At 43.5% G+C, this 15,874-nt stretch overlaps 2 protein-coding genes across 15 annotated transcripts in view; one reads left to right on the top strand and one right to left on the bottom strand.

The window, feature by feature from the left end:
• LRMDA (leucine rich melanocyte differentiation associated) overlaps window positions 1-13,992 on the top strand; it is a 1,782,822-nt gene extending 1,768,830 nt beyond the window's left edge. Inside the window, exon 12 of the transcript XR_009497876.1 lies at window positions 13,937-13,992. The gene's annotated coding sequence lies outside the window, so the exon portion shown is untranslated. The remainder of the gene's footprint in view (window positions 1-13,936) is intronic.
• The window catches only part of KCNMA1 (potassium calcium-activated channel subfamily M alpha 1), a 786,057-nt gene that overhangs the window by 272,218 nt on the left and 497,965 nt on the right, over window positions 1-15,874 (bottom strand). The window lies entirely within an intron of this gene.

The following is a 15,874-nucleotide window of genomic DNA, read 5'->3' as shown; positions in this document are numbered from 1 at the left end:
GATAGACGACTGTTTCACACTGGTGCACACATCTGTCAAAACTCATTGTACCATCAAGATCCATGAAGTTTATCTATATGTAACATACCTTACTAAAAATATTGAGATGGGCTGCCTCGTGAGAAGTCACCAGATGTATTCAAATAGAGGCTGCTAGTACCAACTTGGGGACCACTGAACTTGATGTCTCTCATATAGGTCCTCTGCTATAACCCTATAAATTCCCTCCCAACTCTGAGTGGACAAGATGGGGAGGAAACCCCAATGACTCAGAAAGACAACTGTTTAATGGAAAGCAGAGGACTCGTATTCAGGCTCTGCTATGACAGCTGTGTAGCTAAACAAGTTATGTGACCCCCTAGCCTCAGTTTCCTCATCTCTCAAACAGAGATGTTATTATAATATCTACTTCACAGATGACTGTCTAGATTAAATAATGTTCCCACACAGGGACTGACACAAGGTTGTACACAGCAAATTCTCCTCCATCAACTACCCAAGTCCTAGGGTCTGGCCAGACTGGTTTATCTCCCACTCATAGATGCCCCATCATTAGTGGGCAACCTGGCCTCCCAGCGTCAATAACCAAATCCCTTCCTATCTCCACGGAATAGGCCTGCCAGCTTCATCATAAGACCCCACTGGAATGGCCTTTGGAGCCAGACTGCTGGGATTTGGGTCCTGGCATGTCCATTTATGATCCACATGTTCTTGGGAAATGTACTCAAACCCTGCCTCAAGTCCCTGACCCTTAAAATGGGAAAAACTTCTCAAAATAAACCTGTCCGCCATAAAAACAGGGTTTCCTATAATAATTTTTTAAAATTTAAAAAGAATTCTCTGCAAACATATGCATACACTCAAATGAATTTGGGCTCATTTCTCTGGCCATATGTGTATTGTGAAAAATGGTCCAGTGTGTCCCAAGGTTGCTACCCTACGTCGTCTGCCCTAAGGAATTCAGTGAGGGTTTTATTTGTTCCTGAAGGCCCAGTGTTGCCGACATGGAACATTGTCCCTCATCTACAGAACAGGGTAGGGGGTAGTGGGGGAGTCAGTAAAGAAAATCATAAGAATATTAATCCATTCTTTTAAAAATATTGACCAAGCCAGAAATAGAGACACAGATGTAGAGAACAAACGTATGGACACCAAGGGGGGAAAGTGGCGGAGGGGTGGGGTGGTGGTGGGATGAATTGGGAGACTGGGATTGACATGTATACACTGATGTGTATAAAATGGATGACTAATAAGAACCTGCTGTATAAAAGATAAATAAAATAAAATAAAATAAAAATAACAATATTGACCAAGCAATTAACTCTGACACAATTGATCTCTTTGGTGAAATCAACAGATATCCAGTTTCCTAGATCCTATACAAATTGATATGACAGTACATTTATTCAACTACAAATTTTAATTAAGCACCTATTTAGAAGAGAGGCAGGATTCTGGACCCAGAACGATGGGATTCAAATTTCAGCTCTGCCATTACTTGGGAATGAACATTTACAAATTCCTTCTGAGAAACTCACGGTATCTCAGTTTCCTCAACTATAAAATGGGAAGAGTAACAGTAACCTACCTCATAAGGTGACTGTCAGGCATAAAACAATGTATCTATAACAGTTAAAACTGTCCTTGGTTCATAGTAAGTATCAGAGAGTGTTTGCTATTATTATTACTATGAGTCAGATACTGGGCTAGACACACTGCAGATGCAAGTAAGATTAGATATAAATCCATCCCCAAGGAATTTATACTCTTGTGGAGCAGTTTATGATCTACAATTGTATTTAGCTAGATAGGACCACCTATGTATCATTTTATTTTAGCAGAAGACCTCCAGATAAACCTCTCCCCTCACTTGTTCATTGGTGCCTGAAATTTCACCATTAGAGCAGCAGCATTACATAGTAAGAAAGACCTATGTATCAGATAGATATGGGTTTGAACCCTAGCTTCCTTCCTTACACACTCTGAGAACCTGGGCTAGTTATATGAAACCTGCAAGCCTACTACTGCATGTAAAATACAGAGATAATAATTATGCCTCTAAGGGGTTGGGAAAATAAATTGATTTAACATGTATTTTTAAACGCCTAACCCAGAAAATGTGTTACGTAAGTACTCATTCCTGGTCTCCTCTGAAGCCCCTGTACTTGACCCCTCTTCCTTGGGTCTAATGGTCTGATCCTATTAAAATGCACAACTGCCTAGGGGTCATTGATCCCTCGGTTAGAAAATAAGGGGTTGATAGGGGTGAAAGAAAAACTAGAGCTCCACCTGGGCCTGGGGGAGGAGAGCAGGTGCAGAGGACAGAGGATAAAGGGGCAAACTGGGAAACAAATTGTGAACTAAAACCAACTCCACTTGCAGGCAAGCCATGGCCCTATTTTTAGCTGACAAAACAGCCATCCAACCTCTGTGATCTGAAACAGGCAAGACAAATGTCAAGGGTGAACCTATGACCAGGCACATATTACTTGTACTACAGTTTATTCCCCAAATCCCAGATCATTTGAATTAAGTGCCTCCAGGTCATTTCCTCACACTTCTACTCTTTTTAAAATTGGAAACTAGAAGCTTGTGGTATTTTCACAGACCTCAAATTACAAGGGAAAACGATGCTTTGCTTTGGTCCCTGGTCCAGCTGTTCAAGAAAATTTTGCCTAATCTCCAGTTCATCTGCCTCCTTGCACTGTATGCCATCTTCCCCCCTCCCTCCCTCCCTTCCTCCCTCCCTCCCTTCCCCCTCCCTCCCTTCCCTCTCCCTCCCCTCCCTCCCTTCCCCCTCTCCCTTCCTTCCTCCCTCCTTTTCCCCCCTTCCTCCCTCCCTCTTTTCCTTCCTTCCTTCCTCCCTCCCTCCCTTCCTTCTGTCCTCCCTTCCTTCCTTCCTCCCTCCCTTTTCTTCCTTCCTCCCTCCCTCCTTCCTTCCTCCCTCTCTCCTTCCTTCCTCCCTCCCTCCTTCCTTCCTCCCTCCCTCCTGAGAACTAACCATCTAAGGGGGCAGAGCAGTCTGTGATTCAGCCCCCTCTTCCTTCCCCAGCCTCCCCCTCACCACCCAGTAGCACTGAATTTCTTGGTCCCTGTAGTTTCCTCCATTTCCAAAGTCACAGGTTCTGTCTCTCCTAGCACACCATGTGTGACGTTGGAGACAAATGAATCCAGCCCTGTCCAATATCCCCGCCTCTTCCCCAAGATGAAAACCTGAGCTCAACAAAGAGAACTGGTCTAACCCTCCCTAACCCTACTTCCCAGGCTGAGCCCCCGCTGGGAAGCTGACACAGAGCCCTGCACTTCCCCCCTGCCTGACATTTGGACCCACAGGGGACAGACGGCTGTCCCTGGTCACTGAAGTGCACACAGGTTTGATTTTTTGAGATCTGTACCCCTCTCTACTGCAAGGAGGACCTGACTCAGTTTACATGATGAAAAAAAAAAATCAAAACCCATATATAGGGATAAACTAGGACAGGGCTCCTGCTTTCTGGAATTAGAGGGGATGGACGTTACCAAGCATCTGCCAGCAGCAGGACAAGAGTGAGGCCTAAGAGGCACCTAGGGCACAAAATTTAAGGCAGCGCCCCTTTTTAAGGTCAACCCTGCCTTTCATCGCCTCGAGAGTGAGTGCCTCCTTAAAGTTTGCACCCTCTGCCCCTCTCTTGCCTCACCCTAGTCCCAGCCCTGGCACCTGCAATGAGTCCATTACTAAGTTCCTCTCTTTAATTGGCTCTGCATTTTCTGTCACCAATGGCAAGAGAGAAACATATACCAGGGTTGTGACTGTGAACTGGGAAAACCGATAAAGACAATTCAGAGATCAACGTTAACCTAAAATTAAATTCAAGCAGAATTTTTGTGCCAGAGGCTTTGAATAAAGACTGAGGAACACAGTGAATTATACCTTCAATTACAGTTTACAAAGAACAGAGGCACTCCTTCCAAATGGATGCTCCTGATTTAGCTTTCTATAAAGGCAGAAAGCAGAACGCTGAATCTCAGGTCAGTAAAAACACTTTCATAAGGGTCTCAGGTTCCCCAGGATTTGGCTATGTTTAATTCTGATGCTCGAAATTAATTTAAGGTAAACTGAAAGGATGAAAATGAAGTGTTTGGTTTTGGCGGAATTAATTTGCCACCAGCTATGTTGTGTTCTGATGCTTTAAATTAACAACAGGATAAACTTGGACAATCAAAATCAGGGGCGGCAATGTTGTTTTCTATGAAGGACCAATAATAAATATCTCAGGCTTTGCGAGCCACACAATCTCTGTTGAAACTACTCAACTTGGCCACTGTAGTGTGAAAACCAGCCACAGACAATAAGTAAGAAAATGGGGTTGACTACCTTCCAATAAAACTTTATTTACAAAGATAGGTGGAGGACCAGATTTAGCCTGCAAGTCACAGCTTGCCAACCTCTGATTTAACAACATTTTGATGGGAGGAAGGAATAGTTAATTTGCTAACTGGTGCTTTTTCAAGTTAGTAACTCTTGGTATTTCCTTCGGTTCCCTGTAATACTCATTTTAGCGCCTGATATCATGCTCTTTTTATTTTCCTAGCTTAATTCAGGCACTTATACATCATTTCAGACTATGAAATCCTCAAGGTCAGGGGCTCTGTCTCTCTTCTTTGTGTATAATCTGTAATGCACAGCCGGGCACATTGCTCTTGCTTAAAATGATTTTCCCTTGCTGAACAAAGGTGATTCACACCTCTGGTTTTGATTTGTGAGGATCTGGAAATCTTTTTAACCTAAGAGGAGAAAGAGTTTCTGCCAAAGGAAGGACTGTCACGCCCCTCCCCACGTGCATCATGTTTTTAATAAGTCCTGAGTACAGCTATGTTAAAGGCATAAAACAATTTATTCAGATCAGAAGCAAGTTAGCAAGTCCCACTTCGTGATTCCAAAGTCCTTGGCTCGTGTGCTTTCATCAGCACATTTTTTTCCTACAAATAAATAGCTATATAACTTCTGTCTCTTTCTGTTCACATCCTAGGTGTTCAGCACATGGTAACATTCATTAAATACGTGTCGAAGAAATGAGGAAATGAATATAAGTTGGGCTTAGCTCGTAAACCCTTTGTTACCCTCAAAACCTTTGCCAACCGGTTCAGGCAGTTACAGTATCTGTTAGGCAAGACCTTGTGCTGTGGGGTTGCCCAGTTCAAACCCAGATTTAGCACTGCTTAGTGAAATAAGCCATCTGCGGTCTCAGCCTGCATCCTTAACCCTGATTTGTCCCTGAGCACAAGGAGGTCCCTGATCTGAGTTTGAATGGCAGGCATCACTGACCCCCATCAGTTCCATCAGCTTCACCCATCTCTGCCTACGGGCTCTGAGTGACAGGAGATGAGGACTGAAATCGCCATCCTTTCACAGAATGAGGGCAGGAGGCACAAAACCATCTGCTTAATGGTCATGTGGCAATAGATAACATCTCGAAAGTCCTTACAGTATATGACTTCACTGATGAAGATGGATCACACTTAAGCAGTGATGCTTGATCTCTATGAAATAGCTCATCCACAGCAGGGACAATCTCAGAGACAAGACAAACAGCAGCAAGCTGGTCTGGGACTATGAAAACGCCTGCCGAGACATGATTTATGCGAAAATAAATAAGGTGGGTCACTCCTTTATCATTAACAATAAGTGGATTCTTCCTGCCACAGATGCACTGAGGATGTAAATGAACAACACACTCGCGTTATTACTTATGCTGTTTTTCTTTACCCACTGCCTGAGGTGTGGGTTTGCAAATAAAATCAACCCACCATTATTCTGGACTGATTATTCAATTAGGGGGGCAAAAGAGGCCAGCCCTTTCCTCTTCTTCCATCAGATGCCTTCTTTGTGGCCATTTCACTGACTGCATGAGGGGACAAGGGAGGAAACCAGTGGGTACCAGTTTCAAACCCAGCAAACAAAGGGGAAGAATATAGATGAAAGAAATGAATTAATCAGCAATAATTCACTGCATTGCTATTACATGTTTGGTCCTTTTTGAGGAGCTGTCAGGGCCAGAAACACTGTAAGACATGGTCCCTACTGTAATGAAGCACAAACAATAACAAAAAAGCAAAAATGAAAAACAGCACATGAATAATCATTTTTTTGGAACAGACTATGAATAGCTTAAGAGTGCTGAGAGCATGGTCCACAGGACAGAAACCCACAGATAATGCAACAACCTTATGCTGGTTGATAATTTAGACTTCCTTTCATTAGAATTCTTATGTCAGAAGTGCTGAGAGAGACAGAGGAGACAATAAAAAGCATAAAAACTTAAGACTTCTGGTGGGTATGGAAAGAACATATGTATGACAGTTAGAACTAAGTAGATTCTAGTTTCAGGAATGCTCCAGCATACCCTGTCACCTTAGACCAGTCATTTTCTCTCCTTATGATTTAGGTTTCTCACCGGAAGGAAGGAAGGAAGGAAGGAAGGAAGGAAGGAAGGAAGGAAGGAAGGAAGGAAGGAAGGGACGGAGGGAGGGAGGGAGGGAGTTGGGGGGAGGGAGGGAGATGGGGGAGGGAGGGGGTGGGGAGGGGGGAAGGAGGAAGCAAGGAAGCAAGAAACTTGAAGAATTAGTAGTAGATAATCTCTAATGTCTCTTTCACATCAAGTTTCTATAATTATGTGTCTCTGTGCTTCTAGAGGTCACTCATGAACAAAGAAATAATATTTTTAAAATAGCCAAAAAAGGAAAACTAAAAATCATTCTCATAAAACTACAGTTTCTGTAGCTACTTTATAACCATGAACAAAGGCTACTGTCTATGGAGCACTGACTCATTCCTGTAAACTTCCCTGTGTCTGTCTCAGAGCCTGGCCGCCCAGCTGGACCAGATGCACTTGATGCTGGAGCACTAGGCTTATTAAGATGCCTAATTTCCGAACGATCCCACTCACACCAGGAGGACAGCTTTGGAACAAGATGTTACATCTCAGTGGCCTCATCTTGTAGAATGATTTCTTTTTATAAATGCTAACTGCAACTCATTAATTAAGAAAGATGTTACACTGAGCAGGAAAATCATTGAGTCAGCGAATCTTGCAATTTTCTCTGGCATTTATCATGAACCAAAAGACTTTATCTGATACATTTTGGGGGGGCCGAGAGGGCAGTGTAGGAGCTGAATATCAGCTCTGACACAGGGGTCACCATGGGCCTGACACAGTGACATGGGTCTCCTAGCTTAGAAGGGGTCAAATGTCTATGCTTGGAGAATTTGTAGAGTACTCTGGTTAAGGGCAGAGACTTTGAAGACAGATCTGGACTAATTTATTTCTGTTTATTGTTCAAGACAGAGGGTTCTTTTTCGTCCTGTCATCTCAGCATCTAGGCTGCTGCCAGGCATATAGTAGGTGCTCAATAAATGCACTGATTAAATTTAAATCTTGGCATTATCATTTATAAGCTGTGAGCTGAGCTACCTTCTGCGACCTCTTGGAGACTCTGGATTTTTTTATTATGTTTTTGTTTTGCTTTTTTGTTTTTTGTAAAATGGGGTATTTTAATTTGGCTTCCTCCAAAGCAGAGCCTGAGAAAAGAATTTGCACATAGTTTATTTGGGGGGGTGATCTCAGGAAACACCAGTAGGGGAGTAGGGACATGAGAAAGGGATGGGAAAGAAGGCAGCAATGAAGAGTTTATCATGCAAGTATCACTGTGGACCCCTGGAGCAGAATCCTGCGGGGGGACTCGTCAGCCTGTGTAGAAGGTACATGCAGAGCTTTCCACTGGTTGAGGGGAGCGTTAATTCCCGAGTGCTTATGACCTGGTGGCAGGCCCACAAGCAGGCTTCAGTGACTGGAGAAAGATCTCAGACAAAGAAATACTGATGCTGATAATTCAAAATCCAGCCACCTCCACCTGCAGGATAGGTAAGGGCAACAGGATATGGGTAGGGGCACCAACAGGGCATGTCGCCCAAAGAATAATAAAATCTACCTCTTGGGTTTTTGTGAGGCTTAAATGAAACACCATATAGAAGTGACCTGGCATTATCACTGCTCTCTGCACTGTGCCTCCATTTCCAGAGGGCCTATTGCTATTATGAGAGAACAAGGAGATGGTCAGGCTCTTCCCTAACACCCCTGGAAGGCCATGTTAGGCAGAAGTACACTACCCCAAGGGCATCTGAAGACACAAAAGGTCCACGTCAGGTAGAAGTACACTGCCCCAAGGGCATCTGAAGACACCAAAGGTCCAGAGAGATGCCACGTCCTATCCTTGGAAATTGACAATGTGCACCAGCATATTAAAGGCTCTGAGAATTCCTGCAGTTAAGAAATCCTCTAAACTAGGAATTCCCAAACTTACTTTACCATAATGCTCTTTTTCTATAATGCTTAGCAACTTTCTCTGTAATCCAAAATTCCATGATGCACATTTCGGGAAAAGAAGGTCTGAGACTGATGAATTTTACCCAGGAAAGCATTCCATAATTTTCAGCTCACCACTCCCTGCTCCCAATTCTGCTGACAAATAAGTTTCCTTAGTTCCACCCAAATCTCTTGATTTCACCTCCTTTCTTGGTGAACTCAAACGCACACTGATGATTCTCTTACTTTTCATTTCTTGGGCTCACGCTGGTGTTAGCTTGCAATTTGAAATTACTCTTTCTGGCACCCGTATGTTCAGATCATATCTCCGAAGAAAGGGCTCCTTGCAATCTGCAGCATTACCTAATGGGCAGGAGCCTCCGGTCCTGATTCTGCCACTTATTTCCTTTGAGAGATTAAATAATCTTCCCAGTGTCATTTGTATAATGGGCAAATGACTCTAGTTCGTAGGTTGCTATAAAGATTGAGTAAAACATAGCACAAAGCATCCAACACTATGTAGCACACAGCTGACACTCAATGAATGTCACCTGCCTTTCAAGTCTCCTGCTCTAACCACTCCCACAAGGGTCCTGATTCAAGTTCGTACTGACTCGGATAACTGTCATGTGGAGAGAAAATGGGATGATGATTAGGTAGGAATGCTGCCTGAATAATTCAAGGCACTTGGTGATTATCTATTATCTATATGTGTATGAAGTCTGCCTGCTACTTTCTGATCTCTAAAAACTGCGTGCGTGTGTGTGTGTGTGTGTGTTTCCACCCAAATCCTCTAACACTTGCATAAGCCTGTGAAATGAAAAGTAAGGTATATATAGGTAGGTAGGTAGATTGATAGATAGGTAGATACAGAAAGGTAGATGATAGATAGATATATAGATCTATATCTGTACAGGTACCTATCCATAGGTACATAGATCGATAAATATTTTCTTCATTAACTATTTATTGAGCCCCTGCAGGTGTCAGGCATTATACTCTCTGCTGTGTAGCACTAGATAAGACAGACATGATGCCAGCCCTCAAGGAGTTACCGTCCAAAGGGGCAGACAGACTATAAGGATAAATAACCAAACAAACAAATAATTACAAACTGCTACATGTGGTCACAAAGTAAACAAACTTCCATGGGGGGCACATGAGACAATGTGGTCAGACAGACCAGGCCTTTCTAAGGAGGTGAGAGATGGGTGAGAACTGAGGGTGAGAAAGGGCCACCCAGGGGAGAAGCAGGAGCACCGCATCCAGCAGGCAGAGCGGCAGGTGCAGCACTCAAAGCCAAGAAAGGGCAAGGACGCCCCCCGCCTGCAGTCAGCGGGGCTGGGAAAGGGCAGGAGACCCCCGGACAGGCCTTGTGGGCTGTGTGGAGGACACTGGGTTTTAGTCTAAGAACAAGGAAAGGGGGGACCTTCAAGATGGCAGAAGAGTAAGACGTGGAGATCACCTTCCTCCCCAAAAATCCATCAGAAATACATCTACACGTGGAACTGCTCCTACAGAACACCCACTGAACGCTGGCAGAAGACCTCAGACCACCCAAAAGGCAAGAAAATCCCCACGTACCTGGGTAGGGCAAAAGAAAAAAGAAAAAAGAGATCAAAGAATAGGGACGGGACCTGCACCAGTGGGAGGGAGCCAAGAAGGAGGAAAGGTTTCCACACACTAGGAAGCCCCTTCGCGGGCGGAGACTGCGGGTGGTGGAGGGGGGAAGCATCGGAGCCACGGAGGAGAGCGCAGCAACAGGGGTGCGGAGGGCAAAGAGGAGAGATTCCCGCACAGAGGCTCGGCGCCAACCAGCACTCACCAGCCCGAGACGCTTGTCTGCTCACCCGCCGGGGTGGGCGGGGCTGGGAGCTGAGGCTCGGGCTTCGGTTGGATCGCAGGGAGAGGACTGGGGTTGGGGCGTGAACACAGCCTGAAGGGGGCGAGTGCGCCACAGCTAGCCGGGAGGGAGTCCGGGAAAAAGTCTGGAGCTGCCGAACAGGCAAGAGACCATTGTTTCGGGGTGCGCGAGGAGAGGGGATTCAGAGCACCGCCTAACCGACCTCCAGAGACGAGCGCGAGCCGCGGCTATCAGCGCGGACCCCAGAGACGGGCGCGAGCCGCGGCTATCAGCACGGACCCCAGAGACGGGCATGGGACACTAAGGCTGCTGCTGCCGCCACCAAGAAGCCTGTGTGCAAGCACAGGTCACTCTCCACACCTCCCCTCCTGAGAGCCTGTGCAGCCCACCACCGCCAGGGTCCCGGGATCCAGGGACACCTTCCCCGGGAGAATGCACGGCGCGCCTCAGGCTGGTGCAACGTCACGCCGGTCTCTGCCGCCGCAGGCTCGCCCCGCATCTGTTCCGCTCCCTACCCCCGGCCTGAGTGAGCCAGAGCCCCCGAAGCAGCTGCTCCTTTAACCCCGTCCTGTGTGAGCGAAGAACAGACGCCCACAGGCGACCTACACGCAGAGGCAGGGCCAAATCCAAAGCTGAACCCCGGGAGCTGTGCAAACAAAGAAGAGAAAGGGAAATCTCTCCCAGCAGCCTCAGAAGCAGCGGATTAAAGCTCCACAAACAACTTGATGTACCTGCATCTGTTGAATACCTGAATAGACAACGAATGATCCCAAATTGAGGAGGTGGACTTTGGGAGCAACGATAGATATATTTGTTTCCTTTTTCTCTTTCTCTGAGTGTGTATGTGTATGCTTCTGTGTGTGATTCTGTCTGTATACCTTCACTTTTACCATTTATCCTAGGGGTCTGTCTGTCCTTTTTTTTTTTTTTTTAGTATAGTTTTTAGCACTGGTTATCATTGGTGGATTTGTTTTTTGGTTTGGTTGCTCTCTTTTTTTTTTTCTTTTTTTCATTACTTTTTAATCTTTTTTATTTTTAATAATTATTTTTTATTTTAATAACTTTTTTAATTTTTATTTTTTCTTTCTTTCTTTCTTTTGTTCTTCCTTTTTTTCTGAGCTGTGTGGCTGACAGGGTCTTGGTGCCCCAGCCGGGTGTCAGGCCTGAGCCTCTGAGGTGGGAGAGCCGAGTTCAGGACATTGGTCCACCAGACACCTCCCGGCTCCACATAATGTCAAACAGCGAAAGCTCTCCCAGAGATCTCCATCTCAATGCTAAGACCCAGCTCCACTCAATGACCAGCAAGCTACAGTGCTGGACACCCCATGCCAAACAACTAGCAAGACAGGAACACAACCCACCCATTAGAAGAGAGGCTGCCTAAAATCATAATAAGTTCACAGACACCCCAAAACACACCACCAGATGCGGTCCTGCCCACCAGAAAGACAAGATCCAGCCTCACCCACCAGAACACAGGCACCAGTCCCTCCACCAGGAAGCCTACAAAATCCACTGAACCAACCTTAGCCCCTGGAGGCATACACCAAAAACAACAGGAACTACGAACCTGCAGCCTGCGAAAGGGAGACCCCAAACACAGTAAGTTAATAAGCAAAATGAGAAGACAGAGAAACACACAGCAGATGAAGGACCAAGGTAAAAACCCACCAGACCAAACAAATGAAGAGGAAATAGGCAGTCAACCTGAAAAAGAATTCAGAGTAATGATAGTAAAGATGATCCAAAATCTTGGAAATAGAATGGAGAAAATACAAGAAATGTTTAACAAGGACCTAGAAGAACTAAAGAGCAAACAAACAATGACAAATAACACAATAAATGAAATTAAAAATACTCTAGAAGGAATCAGTAGCAGAATAACTGAGGCACAAGAACGGATAAGTGATCAGGAAGATAAAATAGTGGAAATAACTACTGCAGAGCAGAATAAAGAAAAATTAATGAAAGGAATTGAGGACAGTCTCAGAGACCTCTGGGACAACATTAAACGCACCAACATTCGAATTATAGGGGTCCCAGAAGAGGAAGAGAAAAAGAAAGGGACTGAGAAAATATTTGAAGAGATTATAGTAGAAAACTTCCCTAATATGGGAAAGGAAATAGTTAATCAAGTCCAGGAAGCGCAGAGAGTCCCATACAGGATAAATCCAAGGAGAAACACGCCAAGACACATATAAATCAAACTATCAAAAATTAAATACAAAGAACAAATATTAAAAGCAGCAAGGGAAAAACAACAAATAACATACAAGGGAATCCCCATAAGGTTAACAGCTGATCTTTCAGCAGAAACTCTGCAAGCCAGAAGGGAGTGGCAGGACATACTTAAAGTGATGAAAGGGAAGAACCTACAACCAATATTACTCTACCAACAAGGATCTCATTCAGATTCAATGGAGAAATTAAAACCTTTACAGACAAGCAAAAGCTAAGAGAATTCAGCACCACCTAACCAGCTTTACAACAAATGTTAAATGAACTTCTCTAGGCAGGAAACACAAGAGAAGGAAAAGACCTACAATAACAAACCCAAAACAATTAAGAAAATGGTAATAGGAACATATATATCGATAACTACCTTAAATGTAAATGGATTAAATGCTCCCACCAAAAGACATAGACTGGCTGAATGGATACAAGAACAAGACCTGTATATATGCTGTCTACAAGAGACCCACTTCAGACCTAGGGACACGTACAGACTGAAAGTGAGGGGATGGAAAAAGATATTCCATGCAAAGGGAAATCAAAAGAAAGCTGGAGTAGAAATTCTCACATCAGACAAAATAGACTTTAAAATAAAGACTATTAAAAGAGACAAAGAAGGACACTACATAATTATCAAGGGATCAATCCAAGAAGAAGATATAACAATTGTATATTTATGCACCCAACATAAGAGCACCTCAATACATAAGGCAAATGCTAACAGCCATAAAAGGGGAAATTGACAGTAACACAATAATAGTAGGGGACTTTAACACCCCACTTTCACCAATGGACAGATCATCCAAAATGAAAATAAAAAAGGAAACACAAGCTTTAAATGACACATTAAACAAGATGGACTTAATTGATATTTATAGGACATTCGATCCAAAAACAACAGAATACACTTTCTTCTCAAGTGCTCATGGAACATTCTCCAGGATAGATCCTACCTTGGGTCAGAAATCAAGCCTTAATAAATTTAAGAAAATTGAAATCGTATGAAGTATCTTTTCCAACTACAATGCTATGAGACTAGATATCAATTACAGGAAAAAAACTGTAAAAAATACAAACACATGGAGGCTAAACAATACAGTACTTAATAACCAAGAGATCACTGAAGAAATCAACAAGGAAATCAAAAAATACCTAGAAACAAATGACAATGAAAACACGATGACTCAAAACCTATAGGATAGGGCTTCCCTGGTGGCGCAGTGGTTGAGAGTCTGCCTGCCAATGCAGGGGACACGGGTTCGAGCCCTGGTCTGGGAAGATCCCACATGCCGCGGAGCAACTGGGCCCGTGAGCCACAACTACTGAGCCTGCGTGTTTGGAGCCTGTGCTCCGCAACGGGAGAGGCTGCAACAGTGAGAGGCCCGTGCAGCGCGATGAAGAGTGGCCCCCACTCGCCGCAGATAGAGAAAGCCCATGCACAGAAACGAAGACCCAATGCAGCCAAAAATAAATAAATAAATAAAGTGTAAAAATTAAGGGCTTCCCTGGTGGCGCAGTGGTTGAGAATCTGCCTGCCAATGCAGGGGACACGGGTTCGAGCCCTGGTCTGGGAAGATCCCACATGCCACGGAGCAACTGGGCCCGTGAGCCACAATTACTGAGCCTGCGCGTCTGGAGCCTGTGCTCCGCAACAAGAGAGGCCGCGATGGTGAGAGGCCCGCGCACCGCGATGAAGAGTGGTCCCCACTTGCCGCAACTAGAGAAAGCCCTCGCACAGAAACGAAGACTCAACACAGTCATAAATAAATAAATAAAAGAACGTGAATTTCTAAAAAAAAAAAAAAAAAATTAAAAAAAAAAAAAAGCCAAACTTTAAAAAAAAAAAAAACCCTATAGGATACAGCAAAAGCAGTTCTAGGAGGGAAGTTTATAGCAATACAATCCTACCTCAAGAAACAAGAAACATCTCAAATAAACAATCTAACCTTACGCCTAAAGCAATTAAAGAAAGAAGAACAAAAAATCCCCAAAGTTAGCAGAAGGAAAGAAATCATAAAGATCAGAGCAAAAATAAATGAAAAAGAAATGAAGGAAACAATAGCAAAGATCAATAAAACTAAAAGCTTGTTCTTTGAGAAGATAAACAAAATTGATAAACAATTAGCCAGACTCATCAGGAAAAAAAGGCAGAAGACTCAAATCAATAGAATTAGAAATGAAAAAGGAGAAGTAACAACTGACACTGAAGAAATACAAAGGATCATGAGAGATTACTACAAGCAACTATATGCCAATAAAATGGACAACCTGGAAGAAATGGACAAATTCTTAGAAAAGCACAACCTTCTGAGACTGAACCAGGAAGAAATAGAAAATATAAACAGACCAATCACAAGCACTGAAATTGAGGCTGTGATTAAAAATCTTCCAACAAACAAAAGCCCAGGACCAGATGGCTTCACAGGCGAATTCTATCAAACATTTAGAGAAGAGCTAACACCCATCCTTCTCAAACTCTTCCAAAATACAGCAGAGGGAGGAACACTCCCAAACTCATCCTATGAGGCCACCATCACCCTGATACCAAAACCAGACAAAGATGTTATAAAAAAAAGAAAACTACAGGCCAATATCAATGATGAACATAGATGCAAAAATCCTCAACAACATACTAGCAAACAGAATCCAACAGCACATTAAAAGGATCATACATTATGATCAAGTGGGGTTTATCCCAGGAATGCAAGGATTCTTCAATATGTGCAAATCAATCAATGTGATACACCATATTAACAAATTGAAGGAGAAAAACCATATGATCATCTCAACTGATGCAGAAAAAGCTTTTGACAAAATTCAACACCCATTTATGATAAAAACCCTCCAAAAAGTAGGCAGAGAGGGAACTTACCTCAACATAATAAAGGCCATATATGACAAACCCACAGCCAACATCATTCTCAATGGTGAAAAACTGAACCATTTCCACTAAGATCAGGAACAAGACAAGGTTGCCCACTCTCACCACTATTATTCAACATAGTTTTGGAAGCGTTAGCCACAGCAATCAGAGAAGAAATAGAAATAAAAGGAATCCAAATTGGAAAAGAAGAAGTAAAGCTGTCACTGTTTGCAGATGACATGATACTATACATAGAGGCTCCTAAAGACATTACCAGAAAACTACTAGAGCTAATCGATGAATTTGGTAAAGTAGCAGGATACAAAATTAATGCACAGAAATCTCTTGCATTCCTATACACTAACAATGAAGAATCTGAAACAGAAATTAAGAAAACACTCCCATTTACCATTGCAACAAAAACAATAAAATACCTAGGAATAATCCTATCTAAGGAGACAGAAGACCTGTATGCTGAAAACTATAAGACACTGATGAAAGAAGTTGAAGATGATACAAACAGATGGAGACACATACCATGTTCCTGGATTGGAAGAATCAACATTGTGAAAA

This window comes from Balaenoptera ricei, chromosome 16 (genome assembly GCF_028023285.1).
Source record: "Balaenoptera ricei isolate mBalRic1 chromosome 16, mBalRic1.hap2, whole genome shotgun sequence".
Taxonomy (NCBI): Eukaryota; Metazoa; Chordata; class Mammalia; order Artiodactyla; family Balaenopteridae; genus Balaenoptera; species Balaenoptera ricei.
The sequence above is the reverse complement of the archived record's forward strand: the minus strand, read 5'-3'. Positions and strand labels throughout refer to the sequence as shown.